Source organism: Etheostoma spectabile, unplaced genomic scaffold, assembly GCF_008692095.1.
Source record: "Etheostoma spectabile isolate EspeVRDwgs_2016 unplaced genomic scaffold, UIUC_Espe_1.0 scaffold00018844, whole genome shotgun sequence".
NCBI lineage: Eukaryota > Metazoa > Chordata > Actinopteri > Perciformes > Percidae > Etheostoma > Etheostoma spectabile.
The window spans coordinates 5,910-21,830 of NW_022604513.1; the positions used below are offsets into that span (position 1 = coordinate 5,910).

At 42.5% G+C, this 15,921-nt stretch overlaps 4 non-coding genes across 4 annotated transcripts; 2 read left to right on the forward strand and 2 right to left on the reverse strand.

Moving 5' to 3' along the window:
* Window positions 1–8,054: 8,054 nt before the first annotated feature.
* trnas-aga (transfer RNA serine (anticodon AGA)) lies at window positions 8,055–8,136 on the reverse strand. The gene has a single exon. It is a non-coding gene; the product is annotated as a tRNA-Ser (tRNA).
* Window positions 8,137–8,765: 629 nt separating this feature from the next.
* trnag-ucc (transfer RNA glycine (anticodon UCC)) lies at window positions 8,766–8,837 on the forward strand. The gene has a single exon. It is a non-coding gene; the product is annotated as a tRNA-Gly (tRNA).
* A 353-nt stretch (window positions 8,838–9,190) lies between these two features.
* trnal-aag (transfer RNA leucine (anticodon AAG)) lies at window positions 9,191–9,272 on the reverse strand. Its single transcript has one exon. It is a non-coding gene; the product is annotated as a tRNA-Leu (tRNA).
* A 1,626-nt stretch (window positions 9,273–10,898) lies between these two features.
* trnag-ucc (transfer RNA glycine (anticodon UCC)) lies at window positions 10,899–10,970 on the forward strand. Its single transcript has one exon. It is a non-coding gene; the product is annotated as a tRNA-Gly (tRNA).
* The last annotated feature ends 4,951 nt before the right edge of the window (window positions 10,971–15,921 follow it).

Consider the following 15,921-nt stretch of genomic DNA (forward strand, 5'->3'; position numbering starts at 1 on the left):
CAGAAAGCAGAAATAAAAGCTCTGATCGCAGCCCTTCTGCTAGCCAAAGGAAGAACAGTGAACATTTTTACAGACTCTGCTTATGCTCATGGAACAGCACACTTGGACGCGATCATGTGGAAAAGGCGAGGATACGTCACCTCTGCAGGAATGCCCATAAAACATCAGAAGGAGATAATGGAGCTAGTGGAGGCTATTGCCGCTCCACTAAAGGTGTCCATAATGAAATGCAAAGGACATGACGCAGGGCAAGGAAGAGTAAGTGCAGGAAACGAGGCAGCAGATTCTGCAGCCAAAAGAGCGGGAGGATACTCCCCAAAACAGATGGTACTATCGAAAGAGATAGAATCACAACCAATGGCACTGGAGCCTAAAGACATTCTAGAAATGCAGAAAAAGGCAGGAGCCTATGAATGGAATCAGTGGCAGCGGAGCGGCGCCACAAAAGACAAAGATGGGATATGGAGGTCTCATCAAGGAAAGATAGCAGCATCAGCCGAGATGTGCAGAATGTTGCTACCTGAGGCACACAGACCAACACATGAAGGAAGAAAACAGACTCTCCTGAATCTGTCTGAGCTGTGGTGGCACCCCAATTTGAGGGACATGGTGACACATTTTTGTCAGGAATGCAGGGTGTGTGGAGAGCATAATGTTCAGAAACCATACACCACACTAAAAGGAGCGTACCCAGTCCCCACAGCTTGTTTTCAAGATATCAGTATAGATTATACTGATATGGGCGCAGAAAATGTGGTAGGGGGAAAAAGGTATCTTCTGGTGATGGTAGACAGGTTCTCTAGGTGGGTAGAAGCCATTCCCACCAGAAAAGAGGACGCAAAAACAGTGGTGAAATGGCTCAAAACTGAACTCATCCCGAGGTATGGGGTCCCCAGGCAAATAAGGTCAGATAATGGCACACATTTTAACAACAAACTACTAAGAGAAGTAGAACAGGCCCTGGGAATCACTCATGCCTTCGGATCAGTTTATCATCCACAGTCACAGGGAATGGTGGAAAGAGCAAACCAGACATTGAAGGCTAAGATAGCCAAGGCATGTGCAGGAAGCAAGTTAACATGGGTAGAAGCGCTCCCATTGGCCCTCATGGCTATGAGGTCCTCAGAAGGACGAGAAACACATTTGACCCCACATGAAATAATGACAGGGAGAAAAATGCCAGGACCTCCACTAGATGGAGGCCACATGCCAATGTTAGATGTTCAGCAAATAGAAATGACAGACTATATGAAAAAGCTAACATCTCTGGTTTCAGCCCTTTCTACGCAGGTCCAGTTGGCGAACAGGAAACCGCAGGAGGAAGCAACACTACCTGTCAAGGTAGGCGACTGGGTCAGGGTCAAAGTTCACAAGAGGAAGTGGACTGACCCCAGGTGGTCCGGGCCTTACGAAGTGAGGGAGGTTACTTCACACTCGGTCCAGGTTAAAGGTAAAAAAGGAGCACCTTGGCACCACCTGACACATTGTGCCCCAGCCGCACCTCCTAGCCGCCCATTGGCAGAAATTAGAAAAGCAATCCAAAATGTATAGATGGAAGAGATGTTTTGGCGGGGAACAGCCCCCGCATAGTACATCCATAACTTGGAAGGCAATGGGGTTTGGGAAAAAGACAACAGTTGTCCTAGCAGTAGTAGTAGTAGTGGGAGTTGCAGCATTAATTCTGGGGTTGGAACATGCGTATGGGGACCGAGACCACAAAGAACAATCACCCGTAGTGTCCAACCACCTCTCAGTAACAAAGGAAATGAAACTAGACGAGAGAAAAGAAGAGCAGTTTGGGCAGTAGTGAAGCAACACACTAAGGGCCCATCCCCAAGGTGCGGTGCCAGATTGACTCTCCCCTATGTGAGAGACTCAACCACGTCATTTACCTTTGATTTGTGTCAGGCTATAGACTGCGGGGGGTATAATAGTTTCTACAAAAACACAGATGTGTACATCTGTGACGACTATCAAAAGGTAGAGGACTGTGAAAGGAGCGCTTCCGGACAGGTGAAAGGTAGTCTCTGTAACAGCTGGTATGACGCGGGTTGGACAACAGGAGGGTGGAAACCATGGGCGAGGTTGACAGACAAAAGAGATTGGTGGGTACAACAAGATGAATGGGAGATATTATCTATACAGCGGGACTATAGTTCAGACCCCACGAAAAATCCCATAACCCTGTCAGTAAATAGAGCAATTGGGAGCAGGAACGGTCAGGATGTGTGGATGTTAGCCATAGGTGTATGGATAGCAGGAAGTGACCAGATAACCCCCCTGCAGATAAATATTTTGGATCCCCTCACGCACACACAGAATGACACTGACATGGCAGAGACTACAGTAAAACCCCCCCTGAAGGAGGAAGACGTAATAGTGCAGGACTTCTCTAAAATGAGGGTGGAAGATGTGTTAGAGTTATCAGCAGGTGCAGGCCAGGACAATTTATGGATCAGGTGGCTAATACAGAATGCCAAAGAACAACACATGGAAGGGTGCGTGGCCTGTGCCACAGCTAGACCAGTCATGTTCACTAACCCGGCCCCGTTGTTTCCTAATGAGGACCCAGCAGGATATGCATGCATGTTGAACTTCACACACTCTAAGACAGCTTCCCGCAATTGTACTACCCTAGCATCCCTCTTTCCCCCAGGCTTTGAAAAACCAGGGTATTTTACCGCCATAAAGGGGGAGGGTGCAAGATATCACTGTTTCAATCTCACCGGATCAAGCAAGCCCACAATCAAACTAGGTGATATACCCCCAGACTGGTGTAATACAACTGTACAAAACAAAACAGCCCTAGGCCCAGTGGCTAGAATAGGACTATTCTACTATTGTGGTGGTCTTAGGTTGTACTCCCAGATAAAGTTCCCAAATCAAACGTCAGGAGTTTGTGCTATGGTTAGATTAGCTATGCCCATATCTTTGGTGGGGAGTAGAGTCCACTATACCCACCATAAGGCTGTGCAACTGACCGTAAAGAGAAGGCGCAGGGCCCGTAGTATGCAAGGCCCGGCTTTTGATCCATGGGCGGGAACCCCAACCTATATAGACAGCATAGGAGTTCCTAGGGGTGTCCCGAATGAATACAAATTGGCAGATCAAATAGCCGCAGGATTTGAGAATATACCACTGCTTTCAGCCATCTTCCCCGTCACTCCCAGCAAAAATGTAGATAGGATAAATTTTGTGCATTATAATGTTTTACGCTTGAGCAATGCAACTAGGGATGCCATCGAAGGCCTGGCCGAGCAGATGGCCCCAACGTCCCTCATGGCGCTCCAGAATAGGATGGCGCTGGACATGCTGTTGGCTGAAAAAGGAGGAGTCTGTTCCATGTTCGGAGAGATGTGCTGTACGGTCATCCCTAACAACACTGCCCCGGATGGGAAGGTCACCAGGGCTTTGAACCAACTTCGAGCCCTTTCCCAGGAGATGCATGACGCCTCAGGTGTATCAAATCCATTGGAGGGGTGGATGACAACCTTTTTTGGCAAATGGAAGAATCTTATCACTGCTTGTTTGACATCTATTGCTGTTTTTCTCGCTATTCTAGTTACCTGTGGGTGTTGCTGTGTGCCCTGCCTGCGGACCATGATATCCCGGCTCATCACCACTGCCTTGTCCAAAGAAAAAGCGCCGCCTCCCTATTCCGCTGGGATGCTGCCATTACTCACCATGCCTGAGGACGGGGAGGACGTTGAGGCACTGCAGTTAGTGTAAAAAGTGTTCGCACCTAGTAGGTGCGAAAAGGGGGAATTTGTGGGAAATAATACAATGACTGAGGTGGTGATGAACAGGGCACTCAGGAACGGCCACGTAAAAGCTGGCTTAAAGTATATGCTGAATTAACCAAAGACTAAATAAGAGTGTGTGTGTGTGTGACATATTATACATTATGCTTTGCAGCTGGGGTACGGCTAGGAGGGAGAGAACAGGAAGGGCTATCTTAGTCAGATAAGCTACAGTGAGCACGAGAAGAGGAGATGGTGAGGCCAAGGACACTGAAGTTCGAGGACGGTCTGATAACTCAGAGAACAGGACGTACAAACTAAGAAGGGAGTGAACATAGCTGTCTTGTGAAGTAAATGATAACTGAAAATAATAGACAGGCAAGAAGGAAGAGGCAGAGCAGGGATTGTACCCCAGCAACAGTATAGCTGACCAATCAGGCCCCACAAGGGGAACCAATATAACCCTGAGCACGCTATTGTTTAAGTGCCTTTTTGGGAACCTCTGTACTAGACAAGTTTCCATCAGGTCCGTGCACGTTTAACTGCCCGGAAACGCATTTCATCTGTTGACCACAAGAATAAACGCTGTGTTAATTCATCATGGAGTCAGTTGTCAGTTTATAGAAGGATTTCTCCAACAGTACTCTTTAAAACGTTAAACTAATGAGGAAGAATTTGACAAATCAACCAAAAACGTACTCTTTTAAATCTGTATCTGTCAAGTCCTGACCATTCCTGACTGGGAATTGAACCCCGGCCGCGGCGGTGAGGGCGCCAAATCCTAGCCATTAGACCATCAAGGAGTTACATCTATCAAATTTAATTTAACAAATTGTTGGTTATATTGTTTTAGGCAAGAAATGGCGCATGGTTAGAGATTTAGAAGGCAGTGGTGCCAAATGCAAAACTGCCTGTTTCGATTTAATTACATGGTAATAATACAAAAACAGAGGAGTAGTGATTACTTGGAAATGCTTCCGGCAGTTTCTGAAATAAAAACAATGAATCAGTGGTGGAAAATGCAAAACTACCTGTTTCTATTTTATTACGTAGTAAGACAGAGGTGTAGTGATTACCTGGAAATGCTTCTGGTAGTTACTGTTCAAACAACCCTGAATCAGTGGTGGAAAATGCAAAACTGCCTGTTTCAATTTATTACATGGTAATATTAGAATAACAGAGGTGCAGAGATTAGAGGTGCAGAGATTACCTGGAAATACTTACCATGAAATATGTCTTGTCCTTCACGTACGTAACGCAGTGCAATCTGACCAGCAGCTAAACACCTTCCACCATCAAGCACTGGCGACTGGGATCCTTGTAACACGTTTATTTGAGTTACAAAGGGTGAAACTGGAGAAAAACACAATGACCAGTTACTTAGATAGTAAGGAGTCACAGCTATTAAACAAAGATAATTGTAAAACAATATAACTACACAACAGGCTAGCAAAAATGTAAGATGAAATAAAGAAACACGTAATGTATTGTTATACAGTGTACGTAGTATAACCTATGTTGGGTATCTAAATAAACTAAGATATACTTACATGTGGCATTACCCAGATAAAAGTGGCAAACTAGCTTACTGAAGTATACCGTCAGTTAGGGCTGAACAATATTGTGTTTTAGCATTGACATCGCGATGTGCGCATGCGCGAAAGTCACATTGCAGGAAGTTACGATGTTGACGTTAATACTTTTTTGCTGCTTGATAGAAAAGTAACCTTTCACACGTTTCTCCTTTACATGATTATTACCATCCGACCATTCCCCTTTAAGACAGGTAGCCATGTGGGCAACGTGTGTATGTGACGTTAGTCCGACGGAGTTTGGTATGGGAAGTGAGGCTCTTTGTGTGGAGAAAAGTAGCCTACCGTTGGCAACAGCTGCCTCTAACACAGTGATGTCATAGTATTTGATGGGTAGTGAGTGACGCTACAGTAGTTGGGGTTTTATGTTCTCTGCAAATACAAACTAAACCCCCTGATTAATGCAACATAATCACAACGTCTCCCGGCCATTTCCCACTGCAGAAAGCTGCAACCAGTCAGGCTAAAGCTAAAATAGTTCGCTTAAAGAAACAAGCAGAAAGCTGCTATCAGCCAAGCTAAAGCTAATATAGTTAGCTTAAAGAAACAAGCAGAAAGCTGTTACCAGCCAAGCTAAAGCTAAAATAGTTAGCTTAAAGAAACAAGCAGAAAGGCGCTACCAGCCAGGCTAAAGCTAAAATAGTTAGCTTAAAGAAACAAGCAGAAAGCTGCTACCAGCCGGTCTAAAGCTAATATAGTTAGCTTAAAGAAACAAGCAGAAAGCTGCTACCAGCCAGGCTAAAGCTAATACAACTAGCCCAAAGAAACAAGAGGCATGCAGGTCTGGTCAGTTTATCAAACGAGCTGGCCTCGCTAGTCGACCACAACCTGAAATTTAGAGGAAGCAACATGCAGTCACTGTCATTCACGTTAACCTGGATTGATTATTATATGAATACAATGGTGTCATGCTAGTCAACCAGAGTATTTCTACCTGATGTCCCTCTCCAAAATCACTTCAGAAGAGTAATGTTAGTCACAGCGCTTACTTGCTTTGGTGTTTGTAAAGCATTAAAGTCTATCCCCAGATGAGGGACAACTCTGTCCGGCTTATTTATGTAGCATGAAAGCTAGCATAAGCTTACTAACATCCAGCCCGCTTCTAAATACTGTAAATACCTTTTAATTAGCTCAACACTTTTTAACAGTTAAACTGAAACACTGGCGCTGAGCTCCAGGTCCTGCAGACGCAGACAGTCCGCCGTCAGTGGGGCTCGGCCAGCGGGGAAACATCGCTAGAAAGCTCCGCTGCCGACCTCACGGGATCTGATCTCCAGCGGCAGCGGCGCAACCCCCATGAGCCCACCGCCAGTGTTGGTGGAATAGCAAGCTAGCGTTAGCGAACTAACCAACCAGCCCGCTAACAAAAAAAAAAGTAATTTAAAAGGCACGCATTATACCTACTGATGGTGGTCCGTCCGTGGCTGCAAGACCTGGAGCTCACCCCATTGTTTGAGTTTGACTGTTAAAAGTGTTGAGATAATTAAAAGGTATTTATTTATAAGCGGGGTTAGTTCTAACGCTAGCTTGCTAATCCACCAACACTAGTGGTGAGCGGGTCTGAAGCTATCCATGTCCGTCTGCAGCTGCAGGACCTGGAGCTCACCGCCAGTGTTTCAGTTTGACTGTTAAAAAGTGTTGAGATAATTAAAAGTATTTGTTTAGAAGCAGGCTGGCTGCTAGTTGGCCAATGCTAGCTTCCATGCTACATAATAAGCCTGACAGAGCTGTCCCTCACAGAAAAAAAACACAGGTAAAATTAAAAAAACACAGAAAAAACACTACATAAACTTTCCTACAGTGTGTTTATTTAAACATAGGTACACCTACATGTAGGGTGACGAGATTGCAATATAAGCCTTTATATTAATATTAGCAGCGGAAGCGTGCTGGGCCCATAACCCAGAGGTTGATGGATCGAAACCATCTTCTACTATTTCCTGTGCTTTGTATCTTCAGTAAGTATATATCCAGTCTGTTGATGTTTAACACAGCAACTGATGTTGCAAGTGTCTGAAGTGAAATGTCTCCACCTGCTGAAGAGTAAACTTAATGGCATGTTGAGATTATTTCACCCATAAAAAAAGAAACTACAGTGCTCATACCTTTTATTCCCGCTGTAACACACATAAAAACTAGAGTGTAATACAGTAAATATACTACACTACAAGTAATAAATACTGTAAATAGAAACTGTAAAACATATACGTTCAAAGTGCTTGTTGTGTTGTCTACCAGTCAGATTACCACAGGAGGTAATATCTTTTGCAGCTCTTTTAAAGACTCTACCATATACCTGCTGGAGATGCCAGGTCCTCATACATGTAAAGAATGAGCTCTACCACTGAGCTACATCCCCTGAAGATTTTGAAATTCTTTTGACTTTTTTCTGAGATAGACTTAGACTTATCTTTATTAATCCTTTTGGGATGACTCCCGCAAGGAAATTGAAATATGCGGTGGCTTGAAATCAAACCTGGCAAAATGCTTGCACTGCTATGGTATAAATCATAGTCAAAAAGTAACACACCTGTTGCCTTTCTGCTGGACAACACAACGTTCACTGCAAATCTTGTAAGACAGATTGATAAGAAATACCTTGGTGGAGACTGGTTGCTTCCAGTACCTATGAGATAAGACAATATTGTTTATGAAGGCACATCTGTGATTTGGTATACTGTGATGTGTCATTGGTTGGCTACTACTCTTAAAAAACAGCGCTCGTTGTTGGCAGGATTTGAACCTGCGCTGGGAGACCCCAATGGATTTCTAGTCCATCGCCTTAACCACTCGGCCACAACAACGTGAAAAGCTACTATATACCTGTCTGCACAAATGTTCATACACATTTCTATTGGTTAAGACTGTAACTTAAGATGTCATTGTAATCACATTCAGATCACCTCAAATAAAGACACTGATGATCATTGTGTTCATAAGTGCTTCTCTTTGGGGTTGTCTTGGTTGTGAGTTCATCATCAGACACTAACACATGCAGAGCAAGTACATTTCACCAGTTGTCCACCGCTGGCTAAATAAATAAAGAATGGGAGTTTTGGAATAGATATTCAGCACTAACTGGTACTTTCTATTGCTGAATGAGCTCTATCTGGAGGAAAAAGGAGTTGCCCCAAAGAAAGTTATTGGACTCTAATTGACCACTCATAGACTGTTAATGGCATACATTGGGATGATGGTTGTCTATTCATGATGCCATTCATTACTTACAATAGTCAGTTTTTTTGTTTCTTGTTATGTCTCGGCAAGAAGTATTATACTTTTGGGTTGTCTGTCCATCTCTACATCAGAATCAGAAATTCTTTATTGATCCCTGAAGGGAAACTCTGGAAAAGACTGCTCCTTCGAGCCAGATGTGAGCCAATCTCAATGCCCAAATGTATTACAAGATTTGAAGTGAACATCACATTGTCCAGCGATGGTGGTATAGAGGTGAGCATAGCTGCCTTCCAAGCAGTTGACCTGGGTTCGATTCCCAGCCATCGCAGTAACTGTTTTTGGGTTGTGGTACTTTCTTTTTTTACAAGAAGTCAGCAGAAAGGTTACTTGCCCAACTGGTTCGATAAAATCTCTTTGAGCTGCATGATTATGGCCAAAATGATAATAACAATTACTTTGATCATATGGAGATCACGATTAATTATCACAATTATTTGTTTGTTTTTCTACTCCGAAGTGCTGGAAAGGAAGGTTTCACCAATCGTTGAACCTCAGGTTAACAAGGAACAATCTCAGCAAAGTTATTGATGGATGATTCTAGTTACATCACCAAGTTCAGGCCAAATGCCACAGCTGTAAGACATCACATTGGTTGCCTTCCAGCTATGTAATATACACAAATGGCAATGGTGGGATTTGAACCCACGCCTCCAGAGAGACTGGAGCCTTAATCCAGCGCCTTAGGCCACTCGGCCACACTACCTGCAATTATCAGCTTTCCACATCATGACAAACACAGGCCCCGTAATCAACGTTATGCTTGTTAATGTTTTTGGAAAACTTGATGTAATACAAGCAAATACTTAAGGCCCCACCCAACAGTTTTGTGATATGTGGCGTGTAACTGTATGTCAATGATCAAGCTTGTTGCTGTGACCAAGAAACCACCAGCAAAATGACTGATACATCATCAGTTTTAAAAATGTTCTTGAATGCCAAATATTTGAATACAAAGTCAGAATCCAATTGACATGTAAGAACAATACAATGCACGTCCAGCTTCTACATTTCCGCATGAGTCAGCTTCCCCAATTTCTAAGGAAATATAACAGGAAAATAGCCTGATAAGCATACATGTGCAGCTCAACCTCAAAAAGCCATAAAGCAAATGCTTGTGGCTTAAAGATCGAGCTCCCGCTCATTAAACATCAGACAGTCGTAGTTACTGTGGCGCAATAGGTCAGCGCAGTCAGCTATTAGCTGAAAGGATGGGGGTTCAAGTCCACCCAGGGATGTGTGTTGCTTTGATAACCTGGAGTGTGCCAACTCTGGGATTTATCCTCCAGCTGAAGACCATAGAGCAGCCCAAAGATCACCCAAGTGGCCTTTAGAAACCATGTACATATAAAACTTTGCGGTCATTGGTATGCAGGTCACTTGATGTAATACAAGCAAATACATGAGGCTCCACCCAACAGTTTTGTGATATCTGGCGTGTGCAGTAACAACACATCAAGTGCATCCAGGACCTGCCTGGTGTGCAGCTTCATACAGAGACGGGTACTATCAAGAAGGGGGGTGTTGTCCTGACCAAGTATCGCTGTGCCAGAGGTCCACGTCTCTGGAATCATTTCATTGCCACCTGAACAAGTTCATTCTATCTAAGTAGTATGTGTTTCATGATTGTACTTTTGTTTTTGAATGGTAAATGGACATATTTTAAAGAATAATTTTAGAACTGTGCTGGAATTTGCAATAAAAAACAGACCTTTCCCATTTTGACAAACTGTTTTGATCACTTGAGGTATTTCAATGAAGTCTTTGGTCTTTGACAGTTACCTTGCAATCTAAAACTCTATATCCTATTGTCTCTAGAACAATAGTTGGCAGTTGGAGGAGTAATGGCTCTTTACAGTGAATATGCAAAAGAAGATGTTCACAAATTCAGTCCAGGTAATGCTCAGCCCATATTCACACAGACCTAAACCTACTCACTTAATGCTGGTTACAATATTCTAATAATGAACAAGGTCAGAGAAAAATGACAAAGAGTGATAACAGTTAGCAAGCATTACGTTAGTTAAGGTCCCTGTGTGTATTACGATGTGAAGCATAGTCATGTGCAGGTAGTGTGGCCGAGTGGTGGGATGATGTTGTCTATTCATGAAGCCATTCATTACTTACAATAGTCAGTTTTTTTGTTTCTTGTTATGTCTCGGCAAGAAGTATTATCCTTTTGGTTTGTTTGTCCATCTCTACATCAGAATCAGAAATTCTTTATTGATCCCTGAAGGGAAACTCTGGAAAAGACTTCTCCTTCGAGCCAGATTTGAACCAGTCTCAATGCCCAAATGTATTACAAGATTTGAAGTAAACATCACATTGTCCAGCGATGGTGGTATAGTGGTGAGCATAGCTGCCTTCCAAGCAGTTGACCTGGGTTCGATTCCCAGCCATCGCAGTAAATGTTTTTGGGTTGTTGTACTTTCTTTTTTTACAAGAAGTCAGCAGAAAGGTTACTTGCCCAACCTGGTTTGATAAAATCTCTTTGAGCTGCATGATTATGGCCAAAATGATAACAACAATTACTTTGATCAATATGGAGATCACGATTAATTATCACAATTATTTGTTGATGTTCTAGTCCAAGTGCTGGAAAGGAAGGTTTCACCTCGTTGAACCTCAGGTTAACAAGGAACAATCTCAGCAAAGTTATTGATGGATGATTCTAGTTACTCCACCAAGTTCAGGCCAAATGCCACAGCTCTAAGATATCACATTGGTTGCCTTCCAGCTATGTAATATATGCAAATGGCAGTGTTGGGATTTGAACCCACGCCTCCAGAGAGACTGAAGCCTTAATCCAGCGCCTTAGACCACTCGGCCACACTAACTGCAACTATTAACTTTTCACATCATGACAAACACAGGCACCATAATCAATGTTATGCTTGTTAATGTTATTGGAAAACTTGATGTAATACAAGCAAATACCTAAGGCCCCACGCAACAGTTTTGTGATATGTGGAGATTGTGATTTTGGGATTGTGATATGTACCCCTTTCTGACTCTAGATTTTATATCTGTATATTCGCAATGCCCTGTTTTTAACGACCACCCAATCGTAAGTGTTCAATGTGAAATACTCATTCATTAACAAAATTGTCGGTAACCGTGACGGGGCGTATGTCAGCCGTCACGGTAGCGATACGCTACCTATACCATCCAAGACTGAGACTGTAGGTATATATTATATGCCCGTATATGTTTAACGTGTTCATATGTTTCATACATTTTTTACAATGTTTAAAATCTTCAGTTAACCTAGCCAGTCTCCATTTCCCCACAGTAATCTCTTAGCTTTCTTGTGCGCACATTTAAACATCTAAAACTACGGTGATTTACGTGCTTATTGAACCTGTGGCCTTGTCCAGCACAGCAGAGTGGCGCAGCGGAAGCGTGCTGGGCCCATAACCCAGAGGTCGATGGATCAAAACCATCCTCTGCTAATTGCTATGCTTTGTCTCCATATGAAGTCCACTCCCAGGCTGTTGAAAATTAACAGTGCATCTGTTTGTGAAATGTTTCCTCCTGCTGAAGGGTACAGTCCTTATGTTATGTTTATTTCATCCATTAAAATGGAAATTAGAGTGCTCATACCCGCTGTAACACCCATTAAAACTGGAGCATTAATATTGTATAGATAAAGTACAATAAAACTGTAAAATGTGTATGTTTGAAGTGGTTGTTGTGCTGTCTACAATAGCCTGAGATATAAAAGGGAAAGCATGCTGCTTAGTTTGTGTCTGGAGGTCTTAGTCTAACACTACGCTCCAAAACCCTTCAAGTCAGATTACCACAGGAGGCCTTGGTCTACCACTATGTTCCATAACCCTATCAGTCAGATTAACACAAGAGGTCTTAGGCTGAATCTCATTTCTCTATCTTACCCCTACCCCTTTCCCTACGTCTTGAGCGTTCACATGAGTGCTGTCCCAATAATGTTTTTGATCGAGGGGTAAGGGCTGTATGGCCCTAGGAACCATAGACAATGAATGAAGAAAATCAAGGGAGAATGCCATCTTACTTGAAACCGAGGGGTAGCGATATACAATGTGCAACAGGCAACAATGGCTGCGGCATCGACCAGAGAGACGCATTTCTGGTATTTTCGGCTTAAAGAATTGATTTAAAAATTACAACAGTCTTGTTTTGTGGTCTATACAGTCCTGTCCATACATGCTTGCAACCATGTTCCAAACTGAAACTTTTAAAAATCGCTAGCTTGCTATGCTAACGCCAATCGCTAACCACTAACGTTAATGTTGATTTTTACAACAGTCCCGCATTTCTCTGCCTTAAATGGACTGTATACATCGCATAGACTATATATTTAATATTACCGGTCTATGATACATCGCTACGTGCTTTACATATACCGTCCTGTATCACACAGGAGGACACAGCAGCTGATCCACTTTAGGGCTGAAAACGCAGACGTTTCCTAAATCATGTGTTCATGTTGTACCCATTCATTACTGCATCGGTACTGTATTATCGTAATCATTTGTAATTAATTCCTGTTCATACACTTGTGTATTGTTTTTGGTTTTGATACGGGACACTGATGATTTGGGGGGGGGGTTTACTGGCCAACCGGCATCAGCCTGGTCAGAATATCAGAATAGCTGTAGTTAATTTGTTTGTTTTTGGTCTTGTGTGTCTTCTTTTTAGTTTTACACATTCGTGGAGAGTTAGCCAGAGTGGCTAGGATGGCGGTAGGCTGGCAGACTCGAACATTGCACATTTTCAAAGGTGATTAGTTTATTTCCATGGTCTGCAGTACACTGATAATTAACCCATCAAACTTAAAGACAGTGGCACATTAAACTAATAGTAGCAATAACAGGCACATGTTCCTGGCAGCACAGCCTCACCTCCCTCTCTCCTACCAGGAGCACAAATCCCCCCCATATGTATAGGGTTGTCAATTCCCACCCCACTGCTTCAGTCCATCCCATCCTAAATCAGGTTGATCTACTCCAAACATTATACCTTGCCATCTCTTAACCTATGGAACTTGGTCACCAGTTCCCTCCTATCCTGCTGACTACAAAACAGGTCAGGATTTTGCATACCTTTTTTTATAATGACCAAAAACAACCAAAATAAACATTCCTATACAAAAGAAAACCCTCTACTTGGTTTGGCCCGGTGATGTCATCCATGACCACCCCATTCCTATAAAACAGGAAATACTTAGGCCGGCCCCTCCCCAACCAATTGTCTTGCATGGTGGAACTGAACAAAGGAACAAACATTGTAAGTATCAATACAGGAAAAACCATGTTTCAACTTGCAACCTAATAAAATGGAACTGAAACTAATGTATGACTGTGTGTTTACTTTACTAGGCAAGGCAAGGCAAGGCAGCTTTATTTGTATAGCACATTTCAGCAACAAGGCAATTCAAAGTGCTTTACACAAAATCAGTTAAACAGATAAAACACAAGTAAAACAGTTAAAAATCACAAGCATTAAAAACCGTAAAACACATGAATAGACAGTTAAAAACAAAGAGAAACATAAAACACAAGAATAAAATTTACAGTGCAGCATAAGAAATTTAAAGAAATGATTAGTCATTTAAAGAAAGGCAGCATCAAATAGAAAGGTCTTCAGCCTTGATTTAAAAGAACTGAGAGTAGCAGCGGATCTACAGGTTTCTGGGAGTTTATTCCAGATATGAGGAGCATAGAAACTGAAAGCTGCTTCACCCTGTTTAGTTCTGACTCTGGGGACAGAAAGCAGACCTGTCCCAGATGACCTGAGAGGTCTGGGTGGTTCATAGTGTAGTAGCAGATCAGCAATATATTTTGGACCTAAACCGTTAAGTGATTATAAACTAGCAAGAGTACTTTGAATCAATTCTTTGAGACACAGGAAGCCAGTGTAAAGACTTCAGAACTGGAGTGATGTGATCCAGTCTCTTGGTCTTAGTGAGGACTCGAGCAGCAGCGTTCTGAATCAGCTGCAGCTGTCTGATTGATTTTTTAGGGAGACCTGTAAAGACCCCGTTACAGTAGTCAAGTCTACTGAAGATAAAGGCATGGACAAGTTTTTCCAATCCTGTTGACACATAAGTCCTTTAACCCTTGATATATTCTTAAGGTGATAGTAGGCTGACTTTGTAATTGTCTTAATGTGGCTGTTAAAGTTCAGGTCTGAGTCCATGACTACACAAGATTTCTGGCTTTGTCTGTTGTTTTTAACATTGTTGTTTGAAGCTGAGCGCAGACTTTTAATCGTTCCTCTCTTGCTCCAAAAAACAACCACCTCAGTTTTTCCTTCATTTAATTTCAGAAAGTTCTGGCACATCCAGCCGTTAATTTGTTCGATGCACTTAGTCAGTTTTTGTATTGGACTATAGTCCCCTGGCGATAAGGTTATGTAATTTGTGTGTCGTCCGCATAACTATGGTAACTTATTTTGTTTTTCTCCATAATCTGAGCCAGTGGAAGCATGTAGATGTTAAACAGAAGAGGCCCCAGAATGGAGCCTTGCGGAACTCCGCACGTCATATTTGTACGCTCAGATGCATAATTACCTATAGACACAAAGTAATCCCTATTCTTTAGGTAGGATTCAAACCAGTTTAGTACTAAGCCAGAAAGGCCAACGCAGTTTTCCAATCGGTCTAGTAGTATGTCGTGGTCGACCGTGTCAATGCAGCACTGAGTCAAGTAATACTAAGATTGAAATTTTGCCATTATCTGTGTTAAGGTGGATGTCATTAAGACTTTGACAAGAGCCGTTTCAGTGCTGTGGTGTGGTCGGAAACCCGACTGAAGGTATCAAAACTGTTGCTTAGTGACAAGAAATGGTTGAGTTGTTGAAAGACTACTTTTCAATGATTTTACTTAAAAACGGAAGGTTTGATATTGGCCTATAGTTGCTCATTAGTGACTTGTCTAGGTTGTTCTTTTTTAAGAGTGGCTTGATTACTGCAGTTTTCAGGGCCTGTGGAAAGATTCCTGAAAGAAGAGATGTGTTCACAATCTGTAGAAGATCAGAAGTCAAACAATTGGAAACATTTTGAAAGTCCGTTGGTAGAACATCAAGGCAACAGGTCGAGGTTTTCAGATGTTGTAATGACCTGTATGGGACAGTGGTGAGCAAACCCACTTTGTCACAACACCTCCCTCTTAAAAACCGTTACTCATCAGAGTCAGCATGACATTCTTCGTTCCATGTCTGTACCGGACCTGAAAACAATACGGCTTGTAATGGGAAAATTACATTTAACCAATGATTTTCATATAATTATTCTAATAAGATCTCCAATGCTCTCAGAGTATATGACTTCTGTATCTGTCATCTGTGTGTGTCTCCTTGATGGGAGACAAGTGGGT